This window comes from Photinus pyralis, unplaced genomic scaffold, assembly GCF_008802855.1.
Source record: "Photinus pyralis isolate 1611_PpyrPB1 unplaced genomic scaffold, Ppyr1.3 Ppyr1.4_LG8, whole genome shotgun sequence".
NCBI classification, from domain to species: Eukaryota; Metazoa; Arthropoda; class Insecta; order Coleoptera; family Lampyridae; genus Photinus; species Photinus pyralis.
Window position 1 is genome coordinate 23,090,034 of NW_022170819.1, and position 9,198 is coordinate 23,099,231.

Sequence of the window (9,198 nt, forward strand, 5' to 3'; positions counted from 1 at the left end):
AGACATTTTTTTACAAGAGTGAGCACGTACCACTTGGTTCGTCAAGTTTGTTGTTTTATTAATATCGTGGCGCGTTTTTTAACAACTTTTATTACGTCGTTGGGAAACATTTAAATGAAATCGAGTGTGTGGTAAAGTACAAGTAACCGACGAATTAACTTTGTGCAAAAGGGAGAAAGATAAAACATTTTTAGCATTTAGCATTTTTATGAGTGATCAAATTTCCGTGAAAGAACATTTTAGAGTCGGAGAACCGCTTGTCAAATAAAAACGGCATTTTGATAAATAAAGAAATTTTTCGGGTTGCTAATAGTAACGGCTAGATAAAAGTTGAGTGACGTCATTGTGCGATAAACAAAAGTTTGTGTCCCACAAACCAAAAATTGTAAACTGGTTTCTAAATAGTAATTGTAATGTTTTTCGTAATATAACATTGAGAAAAGGAAAATAACTGAAAAATGCAATACGTATGTAATTTTTAAAAGAAAACGACGGTCAAACTACGCCCGCGTTGCTAGTTTAGGTGAATATTAGAAACCCAGTTTCATTTTTCTCACAGGTAATAGGTACTTTCGCTCGAAATCAAACGGGATATGAACAAATTTTTAAAAACCTCGTTACTGATTTTCAATTTACAACCGACACGTCGTCGGTCGGTGAACGGTAGTCAAAACGGATATTAATAAAACCGAACCATCGATCGAGGAAAAATTATCTTTTCCTTGCGCGGAAACGAATTACACTACGACCAAACAAGAAAATGTGAGACCCCGAGGGTTGCAAATTGCCTCACCTCGTTGCACTTAAAAGGGCGTTCAATTCAATTTCAGAGAGCGACGACGTCATCGTTCTCTGACGTACAATTCTATAAATAGGAGTTTGTAGGAATCATTCGTTGCTTGGGACTTTTCCGATCGACTAATAGAAATATATAATCGTTCTGCTCTAGAGAAGGTCGCGGCACGAAACGGCATCCAATTATATTATGTATTATTTACACTTTGAGGAAAACCCAATATCTACTACCAGTTGATTATGTCGTAAGCTTATAAAACTAAGCTAAGCGGTTTATAGCATTTTACAGGGCAAGTGAAAAATCTGTATTTTTACTAAGAGAAGCCGTAAATTAAATTGCTGCTAATTGATCAGAGCTCATTTATTAATCTACTGTCCCTAAACTCCCATTTGCATGGCAGCATTCAATCTGGCTGCTTCTTTTGCATTCGGGGGACATGTAAAGAAACGTCGCACCTGCTCATCCACGGTCATTACCATTATTACTCCCCACGCCCCGAACTAGCGCTGAGCTTTCCTAGATCTCCGAACGGTTCGGACAAAAGTTTGATAATGTTGTCAGGTTCGTGATGTGGTTCGATCAGGGGTTCGATGAATAAAATTCCTTTTACAATTTTTTAAACAAACTTTTTACTCCCTAACAAATTCGTACAGAAACTCAAAAAAATACAAAATCCTAAACTGAACTAAAAATGTTCCTGCTGGCCAGATAATTTAACCTATTTTAGTAAACAATATAACTATTAAATCAACATAAACAAATTCAGATCATTAATGTAATTTTGGCGGAACCTGACGCAAGCTTAAAGGCAGCGGATTTTCGATAAGAAAGGGGGGATTTTTATTGGAGCTGATCTTCTTATATAGCTCGGGTCATTTTAAGATAAGCACGTTGCGTACATTTCGTAAATTTAACGTGTTTAATTTACACTTAGTTCATATTGGGTACATGTGATACATAGCCCTCCATTGACCTTCACTAAGGAGCGCGCGCGCGCCCACACACACACACACACACACCCTCACCCTCTCACACACTATTTTACAAGTCAGTAGCGTTTAAACATGACGTTTACTCGTTTGCGTTTCGTCTTGTTAATCAACGTTTACAACTGAGTAATAAATAAACACTATAATTGTGTTGTACAACACAAATGTTTATGAAACGCCTAAATACAATTATGTAACTGATCTCTATCTCATTCCTCAACTAATTGTTCTTTTTTGGTTTATTCTTCAATTTCGATTTTGTTGGTCGCCTTCGACATGTAATAACTATTGCCCCCCCCCCAAGGGAAGCACCTTGTCGTGGTGGGGGGGGGGCTCAGTAGCCACTGTTGCCAGCAGTGGTGAAGCGAAGCTGTCCCAGGTGGTTTGTATTGTCTTCTTTGGTAGTTCTAGTCTTTTGTCCTTTGTTTCGTGTCAAAAAAAAAATTAGAAATCACAAAAAAAGGCCTTGGCCCGCTGGCAGTAGCGATAAAATGCAATTGTTGACGACACGCTATGAACAATTTCTCGAGCCCTTCGGGGCGCCCACATCTTACTGCTCAGGGGTTCGGATTGTCCCCAGAGCCGGCAGGGAGCGAGGCGGAGCGGGCAGGCCTCACCCGGTCGATATCAAGCGGCTGCTCGGCGTCCGTGGTAGGGAACCAGATCACGGCGCAAGTAAATGCTGCTGGAACGTTTGACGACCCACGCTATGTTTCTACTGGACACTCTAAAGGCTATGGCGGCACAATTACGATTGGCGCGGAGGTGGAGGATTTTCCTTCATTGCCGCGAAATATTGGTACCAGTGAGACGGAGGACTCTGTGCCCCGGTTCCTGGTACTTAAAAGGAAGGAAGGTGATTTTACGAACGTAAGTCCCTTCCTAATAAATAAGGCTTTGTATGGTCTATTGGGTGAAGTCAAAACTATTAAAAAAGTGAAAGGTGATATTCTCGTAGAAACCCGAACCAGTAAACAGTCTAAGCACTTTATGAAAACGACACGGTTAGGAGATTTCGAAGTTAAAGTAGAACCGCATACAGCTTTGAATACATCAAAAGGGGTTGTGTATTGTAGGGATTTGTTAAATTGCTCCATTGAGGAGATAATAGAGAATTTACGAAACCAGGGTGTGATTGACATTAGGCGGATAAGGACGAAACGTGACGGAGAGTTTCACGACACTCCCAATCATGTTCTTACATTTAATTTTCCGCGTCTGCCAAAATCCATAATGGCTGCATTTTATCCATTGCAAGTACGTCCCTACATACCGAACCCCTTAAGATGCTTTAATTGTCAACGTTTTGGACACTCCGCCACGAATTGCAAGCAGGAGAAGAGGTGCGTGTGTGGCAAAGCACCACACGAGGGTTCTCAGTGTGAAATTCCTGTCGAGTGCCCGAATTGTAATGGTCCTCATAAGGCAATCGCGAAATCCTGCAAAATTTACAAGCATGAGATGAAAATACAGGAAGTAAAGGTGCTGCACAAGTTGTCGTATCCTGAGGCGAAAAAGAAGGTTGATTCCTTTGTTGTTCCGAGTGTACCTTTCGCGCAGGTAACCGCTACGCCACTGTCAAATCAGTCCACCGTACCTGAAATCAGGAAAATAATACAGGAAGAAATGCAAAGCTTTATGAAAGTACTTACCACGAAAATTGAACGTTCTCAAACCATATCTGGAACAACTCAACTGAAACCAGCCTCGCAACTAAGCGAGACAGTTGCACTGTTGTCAGAGCCGTCTGAAGTTGAGCCCATGGACGCGGAAACGCGTGGTTCAAAACGTAGGACGTCAGTAACCAGAACGAGGTCCTCCAGCATTACCTCCGTCGATTCGGAGACGGTGCAGGAGGCCAAGCATCAAAAGAAAAAGAAGGGTTGGCCGAAGGGCAAGCCCCGCATTCCTCGAAAAACGGCGGGAAACCCGCAAATTTTTAGTAATTAGTCTGTGATTACACCTGTGATATACATATATGTTTTGTTTGTCTATCATTTATTTATGTAAAAGTGTACATATATTTATTGTGAATGTCCTCATATACACCGTTATTTTATTGTTATTTATATTTATATGTTGCTTATTCAATTGTGATTGTCATTTAATGGATACAACAAAAATTGTCCAATGGAACTGTCGAGGACTCTCCAACAATTTAAATGAGCTGAAACTGCTAATTCAAAAGCATAATCCTTGGTGTATTGCCCTTCAAGAAACGCACCTGGTACCTAGAACAAAATACAGCATTAAAGGGTATAATCTGATAAGAAAGGATTTTTACTCACCAGCAAGAGCCTGTGGAGGGGTGGCCTTCCTCATCCGACAAGGCATACCTTATAAACGGGTTAAACCAGATACGCCTTATCAAGCTGTAGCGGTACAACTTGAAATTAGCAGTTCTCTTACACTGTGTAATATTTACGTTCCCAATAATACTTATGATGTCCAAGAGATTGGTAAAATCGTAGATCAGCTTCCGGCACCTTTTATACTAGTTGGGGATTTTAACTCTCACAGCACCGTTTGGGGCTCCCGCTCAGACGATGCTCGTGGCAGGGAGTTGTTGGATCTGATCGAGGATAAAAATTTAAGCTTGTTGAATGATGATTCATTCAGCTACGTTCTTTAATGTGAGATCCGGTACTTTCGATTCCATCGATATATCGGTATGTTCACCGGCGATACATGCAAGCGTAAAATGGGAAGTGGAAAGTGATCTGCTTCATAGCGACCATTTTCCCATAATTATTACCTTGCAAGGCAGGAACACTCCTGTGAGAACGATAGCCAAATTTAAAATGCAACAAGCAAATTGGGAACTTTTCACACGGCTGCTCGTCCCGCCAAGCCAGGTAAATCTCCATACGCTAACCTCATCTATTTTAAATGCCGCCGAGGCCAGCATTCCAAGATCTAAACCTGGCAATATAAGGAAGATGGTTCCGTGGTGGTCACCTGAAATAAAAGAAAAAATTTTATTAAAGAAAAGAGCAATAAATAGGTTCCGTCGCCATCCTACAATGGAGAATTTAATCGAATTTAAAAAACGAAGATCCGAGTGTCGCCGGCGGATATTAGAGGCACAAAGAAACTCATGGCAAAGATACGTTTCCACCATCACACCGGAGACAACCACTGGCGAAGTCTGGAAGAAGGTAGGAGCAATATCCGGTAAAATCGGTTGCGCTTATCCCAGATTTCTGCGTAACTCAGATGGGGTAGTTACCAACAACCTGCAGGAAATAAGTAACATTATTGCGGATCAATTCTATAAAGTTAGCAGTTCACTCAATTATCCTCGTACTTTTCTAGAGGCTAAAATCGAGAAAGAATTGACACCTATAAACTTTGATACCGATGAAACTCTAGATGATAACCTACCTTTTAACCTAGAAGATCTAGATGAAGCAATCCGTAACACCAAGTCATGTTCACCGGGAGGAGATGGTATCCATAACCAGATGCTTCGTCACTGTAGTGCTGAAATGAAAGAGATCATCTTAAAATTCTTTAATACCTGCTGGATCGAATCAACTTACCCTTCTGAATGGAAACAGGCAGTTGTAGTCCCTATACCGAAGCCGGGAAAAGACCCGCTGTTAGCACAACACTACCGTCCAATAAGTTTGACCTCTTGTCTAGGCAAACTGTTGGAAAAGATGGTAAACGGGAGGTTGCAAACGTTCCTCGAACGTAACAATATATACGTCCCATATCAAACCGGTTTTCGGAAGGGACGATCAACTATTGACCATCTGGTCAAGTTGAGCGATCGTATTCTGAATACGTTCGACAGTGGCGAGCACCTGGTTGGGGTCTTCTTTGACATCAAGGGTGCATACGACATGACTTGGAGGTATGGTATACTACAAAATATGTTCAAATATAATCTACGAGGGAATCTGCCAAAGTTTATACAATCTTTTGTGGAAAATAGGAAATTTGTCGTACGAGTTGGCGACGCTTATTCAAACGAGCACGTTTTAGAGAATGGGGTGCCGCAGGGCTCCACACTTAGCTGTTCCCTGTTTGGCATTGCCATCAACGAGATAGCTCGAGGTGTTGCTGACGAAATCGGAAAATGTTTATACGTCGACGACCTGACGATTTTTTGTGCAGATAAGACCGTCGGTATTATAACACGTAAATTACAAGTGGCGATAAATCAAATATGTAATAATGCCAACGTTGTTGGGTTTGTGTTATCAGAGGAGAAAACGAAGGTTGCACATTTTTGTCGACTTCGCAAACCCCATTATGACCCGGTTTTATTTATGAATGACCGCATAATAAGCGTGGTCCAAGAGGTCAAGTTCCTGGGTCTAACGTTCGATAGAGAGCTACGCTGGTCCGCGCATATACAGAACGTTGCTACTACATGTAGAAAGTCCCTGAATGTCATCCGAGTCTTAGCTCACCACAAGTGGGGAGCGCATCCCAAGACGCTGCTAGACCTATATAAAGGTCTCATACTATCAAGGATCGACTACGGATGTTCTGTGTATTCTACATGTAGTAGTAATACGTTGCTTGGCAAGCTGGACAGAATACAGAATCTTGCCATAAGATACTCCCTTGGAGCCTTTCCGACCAGTCCCGTCGAGTCACTATACGTTGAGGCAAACATTCTTCCTCTAGCTCTTCGAAGAAAGCAGATCGTGGTAAATTATTACCTCAAAGTGTCGATGGATGGTAATCATCCGAATTACCATCTGCTAAGAAACGTAACCACGCGCGCCCGTCTGTATAGATGTAGGTCCTTAGGAGAAAGAGCTAGAGAGGAGTTTGCATATCTACAACTGGAATATGCCGACATTGTAGACATGACTATGCAGCACGACGTGGGGTTGTGAAAGCGCGTGTGTATGAACGCTGGAATGGACAGTGGGCGGAGTCTGATGCCTTTCTGAAAAGGGTCAAAGCTGAAATAGGGCCTTTGTTTCCTTTAGGCATGGCTCGTCTGGCCTTAACGAGACTATTCAGACTTCGACTCGGTCACAGTGCTCTGACCCACGGATTTCTGTTGGCGGGTGATGATCGGCCACAATGTGACCACTGTGGAGTGGATTTATCTTTGGAACACATACTATGCGTTTGCCCGGAATATAGGAATGCGCGAGATTTTAACAAAATAAGTGATACTTGGGCGGAAAATCTTAATACCAATGACAAATGCCTAAATACTCTACGTTTTATTAGTAGCATTGGTTTTAATGATAAACTGTAATACTTATAGTATGTTGACGGTTTGTTTTGTGTGTAATTGAAAGGCAAATGGCCTTAGAAGCCGAGCCTAAGGTGGGGTTTTAGTGGGTATACCTGATAGGAGAGCCCCACACTACTCCGGAAATTGTCCCTCCGGAGTGTGCTTAAGGAGCATTTCCCCACCTACCAAAAAAAAAAAAAAAAAAAAAAAAAAAAAAAAAAAAAAAAAAAAAACTATTGCCTTATAGATAGCAAAAATGGTTACAAACATCGTTATCGCTGCGAACAGGACGACATCTAAGCAGAGCACTTGGAACCAGCGCAAGTTTAACGCGGACGTGCGTAAATGAGGTGCTCCATTATGTCGCAAAACATACTCGATCCAATACATTGCCTTATCCAACGGCTTCATCGGTTGGTCGTGCATTATTCTCGACCTCCGAATTGCATTCTCCCTGTACCTAAAAACGGAACTTTACCAAATTCTCAGTAATATAAAACGTACCTGTCGTTGTTTAAAACCTCAGTGAGAGCCGTTCGAAAGGTTTCCTCGGTTAAATCACTAAATCGCAGTAGTTTTCCGTACCCATCTGCTTCAGCAACTGCCATATTCATCTCTTGATCTCCAAAAACAGGAATGCCCACGACTGGTACGCCATGATAAATCGCTTCAATTACACTCAACAGGCCGCCGTGTGTTACAAAAAGTTTAATGTTAGGATGCGCCAAAATATCTTGCTGCGGGAACCATTTGCCGAGTTTAACGTTATCAGGTTGTCGAGGAAGCGTGTCATTATCCCATTTCCACAACACTCTCTGTTTTAGTTGGGAAAATACTTTTATGATAGCGTTTCGTTTGCTTTCCTCCATATCGTTGCCACGCAAATTGCTTCCCATGCTGAAGTAAATGACGCCGTTCTCGGCTTCGTCTAGGTAATTTTGCAAGTCTCGGGGTAGCTCCTTTGGTGTATTAAGATGGAAACCTCCAATCTCGATCATGTTGGGTACAAGAGGTAGGTACTGGCGAGGAGACGCTCACGTGCGAATTTAGGAGCATTAATGAAGTTCTGTAATATAATTCGGTTATGGGAGGCGATCCTGGAAAGTTTTTTTGCAAAATTTCATTGTGCTTCGGCAAAATCGACCAGTAAAAGTTGATAACTCCGAAAACAATCGAAAAGGTGTTAACAACCCGTTGGAAAAAGCTCATTTCACTCGAATATCTTGAAAGTATTTCAGGCATATAAGAGGGATTAAGTGGATTGCCCATTTGTAAATTTGTAAATCTCGATGGCCCAACGACACTCACCGAAACACAATGTGCTTTATAAAAGTTACAAAAGCCTTTGAATGCATCATTTAGGAATTCCTCTAGGATAACCATGTCAAATTCTTGATTCGACTTCAGCAAATTTTGAACACTAGTTTGATTGAAGAACATTTCTGTCCAAACTAGTCCAGTGCCAGCTGTGCTAGATATTGTATCTAATAATCCCCTTTTTGCACTTTTATACAAATTAGTCGATGATAGGTCTACAGTGAACAATTAAATAAAGGATCGTTTGTGGTTACGCACTTACTCATCAAATTAGAATCATATTCAATCATTATGGGTTGGTAACTTTCATTAGCCGTCTTTGGGGCAAATTTTCTCTGCACAATTGCGGTAACTTGGTGACTTCTCGCCGCCAGTTCAAGTAAAACCTTGTTCCCAAGATGTTGATGGCTACCTGAGTATCCATTAAAAATTCCAAGAATTTTGGCACTCTGGGCAAAAGTAATAAATGTTATTTGTAGTAGTAGCACGTGTAGTGTGGCTTTCATTGCGACTAAATAACGCGACTTATCGTGAAACATAACTTAAACTTGATACTAAGGTTATCAGATAAGTCCCTACTAGCACAGATACCGGGTGATTCATTAGAAGTGATGATCGCTTGAATTTCGCGCGTAAGGTTTTAGTGTTTTTTGCATTATTAAATTGACGGTTTGAATTTCGTTAGTAATTTTGTTCTGTCATGACTGTCATTTTAGAAACCAGTGTCGCCGTTAATTGTTGTGTGCCATTTTCGGTTTATTACTTTTTCCATTTTGAACAATTTTTAGAGTTGATGCATTAAAATATGTAAGAAACGTGACTGTGACAGAAGCAGTATTTGTAGAAGTAGATTATAAATAAGTAAACGATTTACTGGGTAACTTTCT

At 41.2% G+C, this 9,198-nt stretch overlaps 1 long non-coding RNA gene and 1 pseudogene across 1 annotated transcript; both read right to left on the bottom strand.

Moving 5' to 3' along the window:
• Nucleotides 1-1,986: 1,986 nt before the first annotated feature.
• LOC116178504 lies at nt 1,987-8,961 on the bottom strand (annotated as a pseudogene).
• On the bottom strand, nt 3,753-4,915 carry LOC116178511. Its single transcript, XR_004146854.1, has 3 exons — nt 4,541-4,915; nt 4,074-4,357; nt 3,753-4,016 (listed from the first exon to the last, which is right to left on the bottom strand). It is a non-coding gene; the product is annotated as an uncharacterized LOC116178511 (long non-coding RNA).
• Nucleotides 8,962-9,198: the final 237 nt, after the last annotated feature.